The sequence below is a fragment of the Lagopus muta genome, chromosome 1 (assembly GCF_023343835.1).
Source record: "Lagopus muta isolate bLagMut1 chromosome 1, bLagMut1 primary, whole genome shotgun sequence".
NCBI classification, from domain to species: Eukaryota; Metazoa; Chordata; class Aves; order Galliformes; family Phasianidae; genus Lagopus; species Lagopus muta.
In genome coordinates this window covers 18,566,922-18,583,291 of record NC_064433.1, presented here as the reverse complement: position 1 = coordinate 18,583,291, position 16,370 = coordinate 18,566,922, and the positions used below count along the sequence as shown (strand labels likewise).

Sequence of the window (16,370 nt, the reverse complement as noted above, 5' to 3'; positions counted from 1 at the left end):
CTTTCACAATTCAGTTTGCAGATCACTCTAGGTTGCTCATTTTTAGGTAATAGTTCTTTTGCAAACCAGAAGTGTTATTCAAGTTCATTAAGCTGATTTTATACTGTTATTCATTCCAGTGGTCTGAGAAGGTTATGAGGTCTGGTGATTTCAACAAGTCTTAGAAGCAAAAGGTCAAAGTTTGAACAAAGGAGAGGGGTTGATTCACTGGAAAAAAAAAACACAAGTAAAACATCTTGTACTCCTTTGTTACAGTCAGCTCCTCTGTAAGTCTGGGGAAACGAGAAACGTTGCAAGGTATGACTGCTTTAGACTACCTGATTCTGACACGTTGGTTCAGATTTCCAAAGCTGATGAGGGGAATTCCCTCACTGGCCTTGGAAACCTCAATTGCTTCTAAAAAATGCATTTGCATTTCATATGTGGAAAATGTAGCATATTTTATGGATTATTCACTGAATGCTTTGTTCATTACAAGAGCAGGAATTTGGTGTTCACTGAAATACTTGTTTCATACACTGCCTTGCACTTTTGTAATGCCCTTGCAAAAAATGTCATTGTATTTTAATCATTATTAGAAATCAGCATGTGAAAGCATAGTTAACACGAATTTGAAATTTTAAAGGTGACCTTGTAATCTTTTTGTGGGCAAATCAGAGGCATCTTCCAACGATTTTCAACTTTCCCCCAGTTGTCATGCAATTATTTACCAGCAGGACAGTGGGAATGCTGATTGTGACACAGAAGTCACACATTGTAACACCTGTTTGTTCAGAAAATATTCAACATACATTTCGGGCAGACAAAATGTAAAATAATTGCCTAGTGCTGGAAATTTCTGAGGAGCTATGCTTTTCCCTGTGAATTCAGATTCAAGGCAGGAAAAGCCTGTGGATAATGAAGGTTGTCTGAGGGCATAGCTTTACTTACAGTGGAGGGAGTATGAATCAGCAAAAGAACAGGCGCCCACTTATGCCTGAGAATGATATACACAAACCCATAAATCATCTAAATGAGGAAAGCTAGAAGTGGAAGTCAGGAATGCCACATGTACCATGACACATGGAGCATTATTCAAAGATCCTCTTAGAGAACAATTCCAAGTACTGTAGCAGCTATCCAGAAAAGGAAACTTAGTCAATTAGAGGGCAACTGAGCTAACGCTTGCAAACATCACAAATTACTCACCATCATACTGTAGTGATTGTAGAGTTGCTGAACTGGGTTATTAGCATGGGTTCCTGACTTAATCCCTCATTTACAAACTAATGTGTTTGCCCATTGTGAGCTCAGCCTTCCAGTCTTGGGGCAGCAATTAGTGCTGCCTCCTCCAGAAACATTCACTGGATGTCAGGGCTGTGGAGGAGGCTACCATGAATTCCCTCTCCCTGGACACTACTGCCACCCACAGTTTAAGGGACAATCGATAACAGAAACAGCGTTTTTAATTTTTTTTCTCTTTTTTTTTTTTTTTTTTTTTTTTTTCTCCAGCAGCTTTTAGAGATTTGTTTATTTTTCTCAACAAGGTGACTATATCTTAAAACAGACTGCCCTGAGTCAGTCAAACCACACACAGGTACACAGAGCCACAACCCTGACCAACCCTGACTATGCTGCTACTCATAGCTTGTAGGTTCAGGTCAGCTCCCCAGTGTAAATTAGGTAGCATTTACAAAGCTAACTGATATGCAGGTTATGAAAACTCCTTGCTAAAACTGACACGATGTTCATAAGGAGAATAATATGAAGTCATAATCAACACAGAGTTATATCTGCTGCAGATAGGAACCTATCTGTACTTCCAGCTGTTTCAATGCAAAGCACAGGGATTTGCTGCTTGAATTCCTGTGTTTGAATTTGTGACACTAAAGCTTTGCTTAGCTTGATAAGCCTTGTTTTCGTTAAAAGCTCTGTTACAAACAGGATTAGACCTGGTCCTTTGGAACATCAGAGGGTGTTTCAGCCTCCACAGGAAACAACAGTCTTTTTTAAAGACTGCTTCTATCTTCTATAGAATAAGCACTATGCTCAACCTTCCGCCTGAGTGCTACTCAGTATAACAGCAGGGCCACCGCCCTGGACTACAGTGCATGGGATGAGAGGAGGAACAATTCCTGTTCCTTTGGGCCAAAGTCATGTCAGAGCAGCATCCCCTACCCACTGTGGGACTGCCCTGCACAGTGTGAGGATGTGAGGTGGCAGAGAAGGTCCTCTTCCCCACGTCAAGTCATAGATAGATAAATAGATACTGAAGATCTGAGCACAAGAAGAGGCTGTAGGAGGCAGACAGCTCAGGTTCTCAGGGGTGGCTGTAAACCCATGCAGGCCTGTGGCTATTTGGTGGTGTAATTTTGTCCTAAAGTTGTATGCTATTTATTTTTCCTATTTTATGAGGTAAAGTCAAACCTGGAGATGATGTATGGCAGAGAAGATCTGCAAACACAAGAAGGTCGTCTTCCTGTTATTTGTTATTTGTCACCACATTTTGGTTTCTGTTTTATTTCTCAGAAGTGCTGGAGAAAATAATCCGAAGATGCCTCCAATCTGTGAAGCATCTCAATAACTGTCACTTCTGCAACATTTTTTCTGTGTTGTCTCAGACTAAATTCTAGTGTTATTAGTGCTCATAGGAAGTCTTAAATATGCATTCTTTGCATTTTGGAATTAGAAATGCAGAAATGCATAAGAACATATTAATTTTTAAATTTTTTTTTTTACGTTAACCATTATATTTGTGCCTTTCTTCCAGTCTTCTATTGATTTAATATTTAAATTTATAAAATCCTTGTAACATATTATTATTTTACCTATCCCTTAAATGTCTGGGCTGAAAATACACATCACACTCTGCTCTGTGATTTCAACCTGATTTACAGTTGAACTGTATTCCTTGATAGCTTGCATGGGCACAGATCCACCGATCACATGCTAAGGATGTGGCCATCTGAGTTTTTTAAGATATTTGGATAAATAGGTGAAATTAAGCATTCAAAGAAAAAATGCACCACCATCCACAAAAATGTACAAACAAAAATCAACCAAATAATCAAACAAAAAGGCCACAACATGGCCTTAAACAAATTGCTATGGTTAAAGAAAACTTACTCAACGTTATGAGTTAAACTAGCAGTATAAGAAGTTTCATGCACACTTCTGCTTCAGTGTCCACATGCCCCACCCTGGTAGCACACCATACTTCTAATACACTTCTAATATTGCACAGCCATGGTTGTAGCTCAGAGAACATCACAGAGAATCAGAGGTGTGTTCCGCAGTTGCAGAAAGCATTCTTGCTTGAAAGGAAATGCACAGAGCTGAAAAGCAATGCTGAGTGCATTTGATATTTATGTAAACAATTCTTTTTTTTTTTACATGGATTTTTCAGTTTGTTTCATGAACTTGGATTTGAACAAATAAGCTTCTTTCCTGCTCTCCATGTCACTATAGTCATGAGGCCATAAAGAAACCTGGGCTTTTTAAGGGGACATCATTTCTCATAAAATTTGTGATGTATTTAAATGTTTTCAGAATGAAAATAGACATAATGGATGCATCCCCATTCATTGTAATTCCATCCAAGTATCCAAATTTTGTATTCCTGCTTGTATCTCTATACCTGAACCACTTATATTTTTTCACAGAAGATGAAGACTGTGATTTAACACTATTATGTAAACTGTGGTAGTTTAGAGTGATACTTGAGTTTTTCATCACTTTGTTTTGAGAAAACTGCATGTCTTTGTTCATTAACACTATTATTCAAATGATATAGGACCATGTCTGCACTAAATTAAACTGTTTATTTACCTGATTATCCATCAGAATCATTTATCAGCATTAAGACCTTCATTTGTGGGAAATAACTTACACAAGAAATTTCCTGTTTCATATCAAAGAAGAGGAATGTTTGGAGCATGAAGAAACTTTCTTTTAATTCATAAAAGAAATTCAACTAGAGTTCTTTGTGTTAGTGACAACATTTGCTAGATGAAATGTTACCTGAACATGATTATTTAAAACAAGATTGCTAAAATCATAAAAGATAAAACCATAATTATAACAAAGCTTTGACTGTCAAGTTAAACCATGAAAGATAGTTTTAAGGAATACAGAATGAAGCTCTGCTCTATATGCTAGGATTAGGCCATGTGAGTGTAATCTGATTTTTTGGGGAATTTGTCTGTGAGGTAATTTAAGTAATTTAATCCTTCTTGCTGTTATTGCTGTCAATAAATGCTTTAGTGCATAGCTAGCCATCAGAAGACTAGTTTTCCAACATACCTCCCCACCCTTTTGGAAAAAGTTACAGCACAAACAAAAATATCACTATCAAGAGGATGAACTAAAGAGAATATGTGCTGTTTAAACTTCTCTCTGGGAAACTACACAGGAAAAATATGGAAAATCCCCAAACTAAAGAACAAAGAAGCTTTCTTTTGTAGCAGAGAGGTTCTTATTGAAGGTACAGCATAAAAGAGAGAAGGAAATACCCATAGGAAATAAAAGGATTTGGGAAATCAGTTTTATGGGGAAGGGGAATTTAGCACAATCTTAGAGAATAACGAAGAAAACCAGAAGAATTGATTGGTCCCAGACTCACAGCTACACTGATCCCTATGTATGTAACTAAGGAATTATCAGCAGAAATAACCTGCATAGCTTTCTGAGCTCTTTGGTTGTATCTCCACAAGAAACAGTGTCAGGTCATAGAATCATCATAGGATGGCCTGGGTTGAAAAGGACCACAGTGATCATCTAGTTTCAAACCCCCTGCCATGTGCAGGGTCGCCAACCTGCCCAGAGCCACATCCAGCCTGGCCTTGAATGCCTCCAGGGATGGGGCATCCACAACCTCCGGGCAACTTCTTCCAATGTGCCACCACCCTCTGTGTGAAAAACTTCCTCCTAATATCTAACCTAACTTCCCCTGTCTCAGTTCGAAACCATTCCCCCTTGTCCTATCACTATTTACTCATGTAAACAGGATGGATAGTTTTGTTCCCCCTCCTGTTTATATGCTCTCTTCAAGTACTGGAAGGCCACAATGAGGTCTCCCAAGAGCCTTCTCTCCTCCAAGCTAAACAAGTCCAGTTCCCTCAACCTTTCCTCATAGGAAAGGTTCTCCAGCCCTCTGATCACCTTAGTAGCCCTCCTATGGACCTGCTCCAAGAGCTCCATCCTTCCTGTACTGGGGGCCCCAGACCTGGACACAGTACTGCAGATAGTGCCTCACAAGAGCCAAGTAGAGGAGGACACCTCCCTCTCCCTGCTGCCCACTCCTTTTTTAATGTAGCCCAGAACACAGCTGGCCTTCTGGGCTGCAAGCGCACACTGCTGGTTCATGTCCAACTTCTCGTCTACCAGTACCCCCAAGTCCTCTGCAGGGCTGCTCATGTTCTCACACTTCAATCTCACTCTTTTGCCATTGTAAGCTGCTAGGATGTGCTGAACTGGAGGCTCCCCTAGCATAAGGCCATCCCAAGGAGTCAGTTTGGATTGGATCACCTTATTACTTTTATTGTTATATCTGTGAGCCATCCTGTATGAAGAGCCTATGAACAATACTAGAAATTACTATTTTACTAGTAGACAATATCTTTGCCTCCACAGATCTTCTTTGGATCCTTAGTCTTTTCCCAGGCTCCTTTTTGTGTTCCAATGAGGAGGTGTGTTTGGTTGACATACAATAGCAATGATGCAGGAGATGTCGAGTAGAAAATTTCTTTCAAAAACAGACTGGTCTCTGCATAATTTTAAGTGGCAGTATGGTAGTGGTAAGAGTAATGGTAATGGTAATATTAAGAATGCTAAGTAAATCAGAAAAAAAGTGCTTGATTCCTCTTCTGTTCTCTATGAGGGAAGCCTTGCAAATTTTTCAGTGAAAGAAAAGATCCAAAAACTTTTCATACCAGTATAGGCTGATGCTGAAAAGCAAAGCCAGCGTACAGTCACTGATTGGCCAGTCTGTGATATTAACAGGTTGAGGAATGTGTTTTAATACCTCACTTTGCCCCAGTTCCTTCCAAATAAGAGTATTTTTTGTCCAGACTGTCAACATTCATGTTCTCTTAAAAATCCTGACGTATTTCTTTGGCAAGAGGATGTTATTTTACTGGATAGCTTTTTGAAATCCATGATAGTGGCATCAACATTGTCACAGGCACCACCAGATAATGGAGACCAGGAAGCTCCAGGAAGAAGAGTAAATGGCAGAGATAAGGGAGTAGTCAGAATGCTACAGTGGAAAGGAGATTTACCATTATCTATAATTTCTTTATGATGTTCTAAACTCCTTATTAGTGCTACCTGGACAAATTGAAATCTCCACCTGCTGTATCTGTAGTATGAACTCCTTTTGAGTATTGTACAGCTTCCACATCCCATAGTACATTGCATCAAAAGGTGCCAAAAAGATCTACAAGGTCTTTCACCAACAGAAGTGCAAATGGTGAAGATATGCAATGCAGCTACTTGACCTATGCTGCTCTCGCAACTCAATTTTGTCATTACAGACGATGACTCAACAGAAGTATGAGTGCCAAATTCTGTAAAACAGGAAGCATGTGTTGAATTAAATTCAATTCCTTTAATATAAATTAGCCAGAAAATAATGTCAGAGATCATGTTTTAAATTATTAGTCTGAATCACACCCCAAAACTGATAATATTCATTTTTAAGGGAATAAATGTTTTCTACCTTTTTGAATACCCATACTAACAGTAACAAGATGCTTTTAAGTTAATGTTGGTTCCTCACAACCCACAGTGTGTTATCCAGATGACTAAATCACAAATACATGCTCAAAACTCCTATTTAGAATTGGCTTGACTGTCTCTGCACACACTGCATCTGTCATGTTTAGTTACTGCTGGTATTTTGCTATCAATATAAATGAATCATCCTCTGAATCACTTCAGATTTTCTCTCAGAGCTCTTTTAAGAGTCATTATAATATTGTTATTCTGAATGTCAGCTCTCAATGAACTGAAATGCCTGAAGTCAGTGGTAAGACTCATCATGACTTGAATGGGCTCTAGATGTCACATGGTAAATCAGCTTTCCGGTGCTCCTTTTTTTTTTTCACTGCTTTTGCCTCTATCACTTCATCTCTTTACTTTTCCTACCCTGAATGTCAGATTCATAAAGCTTCAGGATGAAGAATTTGTCTGATTATTGAATCTGCAATGCGTAACCAATGCCCAGCCTAGCACAGATACTGACAATAAGCCTGAGAGGTGAAGATCGAATCCTATGCCTTTGAAGAAGGCGTCTTGTGTTCTTTTAAAGTATTCTCCTCCTCAATTTGAACAGATTTCACATCATGTTTCAAAATTAGAATTGTTTCCTTTCTTTTACTGAAATCTTAAAATATAAAAGTTTACCATCTGAAAAGAAACCAAGGTCCTGGTAGTGCAGCACTGTCCTCTGAATTTCAACCTCTGATTTCACATCAGATCTTATTCTCAATTGTGATTCAATTCATGTGATTTGATTTGATTCCTTACCATGTTTTTTTCTTGAAGACTGTTTGTAGAAGAGACACTTAGTACATAAGAGCTGGATGAAGTACTTGACTGAATAAATTTTTATTTAAAAATATGCATTTTTCTAACATCTACATATTTCAAAGAAATGTGCTGATCTCAAAAAAAAAAAAAAAAAAAAAAGATGAACAAGAAGAAAACACCAATGAGCCTACAATACAATGACATGATTATTATTTCTTGTTGCTGTTGTTAAGTTTAGCAAGAAGCTATAACCACTTCCTTGTGGAGACTCAAACATTAATGTTTTTAAACATCACAGTCTCCTTTAGAATAAAAAAGCTTATTTTCATCTAGTTCCATATACCAATACATTGGTGAAACAAAGCATCCTAGAGAAGTACCTTTTGTTTTATACAGTACATATGAGAAATTTTGCCAAGGGCAATGATCCACAGCATAAATACTAAGAAGCCCAGAGATGCAAGACTGCAGACAAGGACGGTTAATGTTTCCAGAAGGATGATGCCCACACAGATCAGGTTCAAAGGCTCGCCAGGTCTACAGAGAGATGTGAGTGGCAACCTGCAGCTTCTGAGCCACTGCTCCTTGTGCAAGACCAGAGCATCCTCAGGACGGAAGACCCATGCAGCTGGATCTAGGTCAGTGCCTCCTACTGTGATACATCCAATACTTCTGCCACTATTTATCAAATCTCTTTTCAAATGACCAGCTACCCAAATCTCAGCAAGGAACAAACAGAATAAGTTTACCAGCTGGTAATGCTCTTTATTATATTTGTAAACCTCTTGGCTTTAAATTAGTTTTTCAGGAGTCTTTGCACAGCACATGGTAAGAGGTTTCACTGTGCCTTCCATCACTCTGAACTAACAGTGATAATAATAATGCTTAACCTTTGTAGAGTTCTTTCTGTCTTCCCAGTGCTTAACTAACATTAGCTAATCACATTACAATAGCTGGGCTGCTTATCATTCCTACTCTTTACAGTGCCATGAATAATCTGACAATTATTTCTTTAGCTCACATAAACAGCTTGTCCACTCTCATATCATTTTCTATTCTGCTTAAGCTATAAATATCTGATATTAACTGAGAAATAGTAAAGATTGCCACCCTAAACTAAAGCATATCATTACATTAATAAGGTACGTCTGCGAGTGAATATAACCAAACTCCATGCATTTTCTTTACAGCATTTTTACATGTGTATCCTTAATTATGGGCATCTGCTAAGGATTATATTGTTTGAGAATGAGAATGTTGACCTGGAATCTGTTCATGTTGACTATTTAAAATTTAAATTTTATTATTTATTCTTTCAAACATTAAGAACTGAATTATTATGCTGATAACGTATTGTGGCTTTATATACACAGTAGCGGGTAGAAACTGTGGTTCAAGCAGCTCACAGTTCAGTATTTAGATGCTGTTTTATTGTTGAGGATAACAAAACTCTGTGTCTTCCCCACACACTTGCCAATAAATTCGTAACATCAACTCACAGGTAATCAGCAGAAGAACTAGGAACACAAACTAAGAACTCGTTACACTTTTTCTAGAGAAACTCTTCTTGTGGAATGATCATTCTGAAGGCAAGAAATAATTTTATTTTCATATTTGGGGTGAAATTGATCTATTTGGAAAATAACATTCTCTGTTCCCTAGTTTTCTCCCTTTTCAGTGAATATAGTGTCATTGCGTTATCTCTTCAGGTATGCAGTGGATTGGATCATGGTCACTTCCCAGAGGCATTTTGATTCCTAGCAGGATGTAATGCAAATTGTTTACATTGGTGATGCATCTTCTTTGGGGCCCTGTCCCCTGGTTTCAATTTAAAAATGAGCTTTCGTCCTTTGGCCTTTAAACTGCCTGATACAAGGTAGACATGCACAATACTACTACATCTTTACTAGCATCTGCAACTGAATCAGTTATTTCTGCCCCAGCCAGAAAGCAGATCACTTTATTATTACTATATTAATACAGTTTTGCATGCATGATTCTTTATAAGAAAAAGATGAGTCACTGCTCCAAGAGACTTCATGTTATAAATTAGATGTGGCACATGGAATGACGGCAATGAAATGATTAGAGAAGAAATGCATTTTAATATATGAATTTATTGAGTTATTTTGTGACAAATTCACATTATGTTCTTATTTTGTTTCTCTAAGATACGTAGATCAGACATAAATGCTAAAGAACTACGTTCAGAATGGGACCAGACTCATTCCTGCTGCAATCTCAGCTCTTCTGTAAGTGCACATTGGTCAGCTCTTGTTCCAAAGAAGCTTCCATAGCACTTTGGCAAAAACTTTATTCTTAGTCACTAAAAGAGATATTAAAATGAATGGTGACTCATCTCAGCAGGCATTCAACTGTAGCCTTAATCTCAATCCTAGTGGAAGAAAGTTAACAATCTCAGTGCTCCAGTGTAGGAAGCATGCATTCTTATAAAATTACAGATACACACAAGAGAACATTTCTCCTGTTTCAGTCTGTGAAAGAGCAGCCTCCCTCCTCCCTGTGCCAGGGCACACAAATCTGACAGAAAATCTATTCCTGCGCTGAGAATACTCCCTGAATATGCTCCTCTCAGCCACCCGAGTGCCTCTGCACCATCTAGTGGTACAAGTCCCTATCAACAGGAATCAGGACAAGGAAAGGGTTTTTTATTTTTAAGGCAAACATAATTATTTATGGGGAAAAAATTGGCAGTTTTTATTGCCCTACCCATACACTATAAGCATCTTGTATTCCTGTATGCATGAACTACAGAAAGTAATTATCATCCTAGATATTCCAAGGAATTTCTCTCCTAGGAAACCTTCATAAGCTGCCTGGACATGGGCCTAAGCACCTTGCTCTGGGTGTCCTTGTATGAGCAGAGGTTAGACAAATGGATGCAGCGGGCCTTGTCAATTTCAGCCACCCAGTGATTCTGTGAAAGTACAGAGAGAAAGGATTTAGGACAGAAGCAAAGAAAGTGGAATTAAGGAATCACTAGCACTCTTGGACAGCGTCTGTCATATTGTAACAGACAGCTACCTTTCAAATCCTGCAATTTGGTATAGATGCTTCAAGTTCCTAGAAGTGCAGACCCAGCAGGCTGTGTGGCATACAGAAGCTCTGGAGGAGCACGTCAGAGGAGCGGCTCCCAGCACACATCATGAGGCTGCCTGCTCTATTTCCTCTGGCAGACCTGGAAGAAGTGCAGCCTGGGATAAGCACAACTGAACAGCAAATAAGCAGAATGTATTCGTCTCTGGAGCGTTTTGTGTGTATGAGACAGTCCCACGTGTTTTTTCAGGACCACCCTGTCTTGTTTTGAATGGTGTTCACAGAAACCTGAGTCTGATGGTAGTAAATAAAGAAATGGCTGTGGCTGTGTTGGGGAAGCTCCTCTAACTGGCCGTCTGATTGTGTTCTTACATTGCCACCCTCTGGATTTAAACACTGCCACTCTATGGGCAGCTGAAGTTTGAGAAAGGCATGCTTATAAAGTACAGGCCTGAATATACCACTGTAGAAATGCATCATTACTGTCACTATTCAAGTACACTTATCTCCTGTAAATTTCTCATCTGTTGCTGTTAAGATTTTTTTAATTTGACGAAGTGTAGCAGAGAGAGAAATAAGCTCAGCGCAAAACCACAAATCTCTTGAATGTTCTCCAAGCCCTCAGAAAAAAAAAGATATGTGAAATGATGATAGTCTGCATGAGTTGAAGAAACAACACCCTTCTCTATACTAAATAAGAGCGGAGAGCATTAATTGAACATTTGTGGAGGCAAGAATACACTGTAAGTTCTAATCATGGTTATAGGTATAAGGTTATTTGTCCAAATCATCCAAGTAGGAGATTCAATGAGGACAAGTGCAGGGTCTTGCACCTGGGGAGAATAACTACACACATCAGTAAAGGTTAGGGGATGACCTGCTGGAAATGATCTGTGAGCAGAAGGACCTGGGTGTCCTACTGGACAACAGGTTGGCCATGAGCCAGCAGTGTGCCCTTGTGACCAAGAAGGCTTATGGTACCCTGGGGTGCATCAGAACAGATCCTCATAGAAGAGTGTGGCCAGCAGGTCAAGGGAGTGATCCTCTGCCTTGGTTAGGTCACATCTGGAGTATCATGTCAAGTTCTGGGCTCCTCAGTTCAAAAAAGACAGTTCAAAAAAGTCCAGCAAAGAGCCATAATGATGATCAAGGTCCTAGAGCATCTCCTCTATGAGAAAAGGCTATGAAACCTGGGACTTCTCATTATGGAGAAGAGTTAGAAGGATATCATAACTTTTTATGAATATCTAAAGTGTGGAAGTTAAGTCAACAGGGGCAATAAAACAAGGGCAGAAACTGGAACACAGAAATTTCATACAAGCACAGGGAAGAACTTTGCTGTGAGTGACAGAGCACTGGAACAAACTGCCCATAGAGTTTGAGGAGTTTCCTTCTCAAGAGATATTCATAGCTCATCTGGATGCCTTCCTGTGCAATATTCTGTTGGGAATCTTCTTTTGCAGAGGGTTGGACTCCATGATCTCCAGAAGTCCCTTCCAACCCAATAATTCTGTGTATCTGTGAAGTACACTGAATACAGATGTTATGAACACTAATCCTCAAACAAGAAAAATACCTACTGCTGCACCATGATGAAACTTGCTCTTTCCCAGATATTGAAAGATATATTCAATCTTCATGATCTTCTTTTCTATCAAGAGATTGCCAGTGAAATTCTAATATTTGTACTTTGTGAATGTCAGATGTACAAAACTGAAAGGGAAGAAAGTGCAGGATACGAAGTAAACACTTCTATCTTTTCATTTAAAATGTAAAAACTAATTTTATATAATAAATACCTTCATTCAGAATTGCTCACATCTGAGAAAATAGTGCATTAAGAAAAAATGGTAAGCAAAGACCGCATGTTTTTGCTATAGGAGGGATGACGTATTCTTTTCATGAAGAATTTCAATTCCTTTCCAATATTTGTGGCCTTGTCATTCCAGCTGTGTATGGTCTTGTACTTGATACTTTTTTTAGAGCATCTTATCAATTGAAGAGAGATGCTGACAAGACTGAAAAGAGCACAGTGAAGACAGTAAAGGGGACAGAGTGGCATACAAAGCGGAAGCTGAATAGACTGCATTTTTTAGCCCAGAGAAGACAGGGATGGTTTCTAACTTCAGTTCTCGGTTATCTATTGGAGAGTTACAGACTAGCTGTAGCCAGATTCTTCATGTGGGTGCATAATGAAAGAACTGGAGGCAACAACTGCAGTTGCAGCAATGGAAATTTGTACTGTTTATAAAGAAAACCTCTTCAGCATGAGAGTGGTTAAGTGCTACAGCAGATCACCTTAAAAAACAATGAAATTTGCTTTACTGAAGATTTTCAGATTTGGTGGGACAGGGTCCCCAAAACATACTTTGGGAATAGGTTACCATACACTGCTGGAGAAAGAGGAGGGTTTTAAAATTCCTTTATCCTCTAACTGCCATTGCAGAATTACTGAAGAAAAAATCCCTTCCAAAAACGATTCTCTGTGAATAAAGAGTGTTGGTTATAAGAGGGAAGGCTCCTTGCTTCGTGTTGACAGATTGTTTATCACAAATACAAAGTTTAAAGAGTGAAAGATCTTCCAGACTAGAATTGAGATATTATTAATTACCTATCCACTTCGTTTGCAGTCACAGAAAAGGTCTGCAGAAAAAAATTCTCTTCAGAAGACATATTTTTAAAAGTCTATTGCTTACTGAGATACAGTGAGCTAGGACACACAAACTGCTATACATTATAACTTTAACTACCATCATAAAGGTGCCACTTTAACTCGGAGTAAATAAGATGATGGATTTTGGCATGGTACCATTGTGAGTTCCCATATGAAAACACTTCAACTCTTTAATTAATATCCTCCCAAACCACTGATTTTGTTGCCTGTTTTTCATTTGATTGTTTTATTTATGCTTGTTTGCTTGCTCAGCTGGCTGTTTCATTTCAGTTGGGTTTGGTGGGGGTTTTCAGGTTTTCATTTTTTGTTTTGGTTTGTTCCTCTTCTGTGACTACTACATCTACAGAAAGAACATCTGAAGCTTCAAAAAAAAAAAATGCATTCCTAGTCTGAGTTTCTATGAAATCTGACCCTTAAAAAAGGGAAGCATGCAATATGATTATGAATCTTGAAGTCTAGCAATTGGCACTGTTTAGTAGCAAAAAATAAATAAATATGACTGCTAAAAATAGCTTGATTTCCTCTCATTATAAGAACAGGTGTTTCAGTTTATTAAAGGGAATAATTATTAGATTTTTTACACCAGGTTTACTGCCATAGTATTTAACTGAAGTAGAAAAAAGGTCTCAACCATCATTTACTTATCTCAACAACTGTTTATTTACCCATCTAACGGGTTACACTTATTTCTAAAAAATGTTTATACCTGAAAGCATATTGTGATAAAAAGCAGATGTCCAGGACACTGAAATTAAAATCTGTCTTAATATCTGTTAATAAAAAAGATTGTGACTGAAATTGAAGAAATAAAAATGCTCTTCTAATTAGAACTATCAATAAATGAAAAAAATCAGGTAAAGAATTAAATAACTGTTATTATATAAGAGTAAATGTATACACTTTTATGTGAACAATGTGAAAACAAAATGATAAATGCATTTGTTTTAAAGTGTTTTGAGATTAGGAAATATTGCTATGGCTGTTCTTAAAGATTTTCTCAAGCAGCAGAATATGGAATTTTTGTTCTATCTATCTATATCCAACAAGATACTTAGGTTCAGTCTTAGCCTTGTTTACAGTTAAAATCCAGCAATTTATTTTTTATGTACCTTAAATTACAAAAAACACCTACTTCTAAATTTACAAAAAATCTAGATTTATTACAAGGAATATATTTGACAGAATAAAATGCAAAGCATATCTCTGATTTGGTAAGCCAATAGAAACCCAAGTGAGACTGGAAAACATTATATTAGATAGATAGTAACACATAAAGATCTTCTCATCTCTTGGATTATCTACAAGACACAAGAAGAGGTGAGACAAGAAGAGATTTTTCTTCTGTTCTTCTAGAGAGAGTCAGGAATGAAGGTGTGAAGTTGATCCTGGGAAAAAAAAAAGGGGGGGGACAAGAGGAAGGTACTGTTTTATTCTGTCTTTGTTTCTCACTAACCAAATCTGTTTTAACCGGCAACAAAATATATTAATTTTCCCCAGGTCCAATCTGTTTTGGTAACTGATATACCTGTTTTTGTTTTGGTTTGGTTTTTTAGTTTAGTTTCATTTTTTTTCTCAGTCCACAATATTTTTCACTTTATTTTCTCTCCCTGTGGCAGTGAAGGAGTGAAACAGAGGCTGAGTAGGTGTCTGGCTGCCAATGAAGGACAACCAACCACAACCACAGAGGATGATGGGGTCACATGAATACAAGAAAAAAAACAAGAAATTATACTGCCCTAATTGGCTCTGGAAAGACTGTGCAATATGCTCAAAGTATTCTTCTAAGCTTGATATTTAGAGGTAAAGACATTTATTCTCTATATAATAAATACAACATTCTGGATACATATAGAGAGAGGATAAATAGCAAAATGGGACTCACTGGAAGAATGGGAAAAAAATGTTCATGAATAAAGTGATTATTATGGTGTTCTCTGACACCTGTGACTTTAATTGCATAGATTTAATAATAAATTGACAACAGGAGCAACAAGGATACTAAAACTGTTTCATCATGAAAAAAATACTTTTTTTGTTTGTTTGTTTTTGCAAAACTAAATTGCCTAGTATTGTTACCTTTGCTAAGAAAAACTCTGGTCCAGAAAGGATTAAAAAATAGACAGATTTTTTCTTTCTTTAGAAAGTTGTGAGCACAAGAAAGCAGGAGGTTATAGTGGAAACTGTTTTGCAACTCTAACTACAGTGTCCCAAATGAATGCATGCTTTTATGTGCAAAGACATCCCAGATGAATAATTCCACTTCAGAAAGTATCGTTGTGCTCAAATCCCAGGCAAAGGAACAAAATGTCCTTGGTGTTTTTACTGAAGACAGCGCACAGTCTCAGTATGTTGTTCTGAAACGTGAAAGAGTAGGTGTACACTGGGGTTTTCACACAGTTTCCTGTTTGGGGTGGTATTTGTCATTTATGTTCATTTTAACATTCTACTCAGGGTAATTTTACTTCTAAATTCTCAAAGCACGTAATTAAGGAAGAGGGTTAAATGGTTGATTTAATTAAGTTAAAAGCTCTATATGTGCCAGCTATTAAAAAAAAAAAAATTGGAAAAGCTTCAGTTTTATCCTTACTTTCCAGAATGGGCATTCTTCCAGACTCTGAATCAAGAGGCAAGAAAATCTGCTTAGAAAACCTTATCAATTCAATACACATTCTTCTTCTCCCACATCAGTATCTCCCATATGCCTTGAAGCACCAGTTTTGGCAGCTTCCTGCCTGGTCCCCCCAAGCTAACAATCTTTTGAGGATGTGAGTCGTAGAAGCATTGTTACAGCACCTCTAGGATTCTAGCCAGAGGTAGAGAATCCTCTCACATTATGCCCTACACAAGCAAGAAGAGTCTTGTTCCATGAGAGTTGTAATCCAAGAACAGCTAGAGTGAAACTCTCCATCCCGAAAAGCTTAGCTGAAGCAGAATATCTAAAGAACAGGAAAAACAGACCCATGATCTCTGTTCTCATGTTGTATGTAATCTTATGAAAGCACAGCTTTTCCATCTAATGAGTGTAAGACGTTAACAGCCTATAGTTGCTGTCAGGTAGACGTCTTTTAGGTACAGGCAGTTTGTCTGTCTCATCTTTGTTTTTTCTGATCATTATGAGGTGCCTGTATAG

General features: G+C 37.9%; 1 long non-coding RNA gene across 2 annotated transcripts; it reads left to right on the top strand.

The window, feature by feature from the left end:
* The first annotated feature begins 235 nt into the window (after positions 1-235).
* On the top strand, positions 236-15,401 carry LOC125692646 (uncharacterized). Of its 2 annotated transcripts, none has more exons than XR_007376799.1 (4): positions 236-297; positions 7,906-8,147; positions 9,681-9,761; positions 14,862-15,401. It is a non-coding gene; the product is annotated as an uncharacterized LOC125692646 (long non-coding RNA). The 2 variants fall into 2 exon arrangements; XR_007376795.1 differs by having other exon boundaries at positions 14,857-15,401.
* The last annotated feature ends 969 nt before the right edge of the window (positions 15,402-16,370 follow it).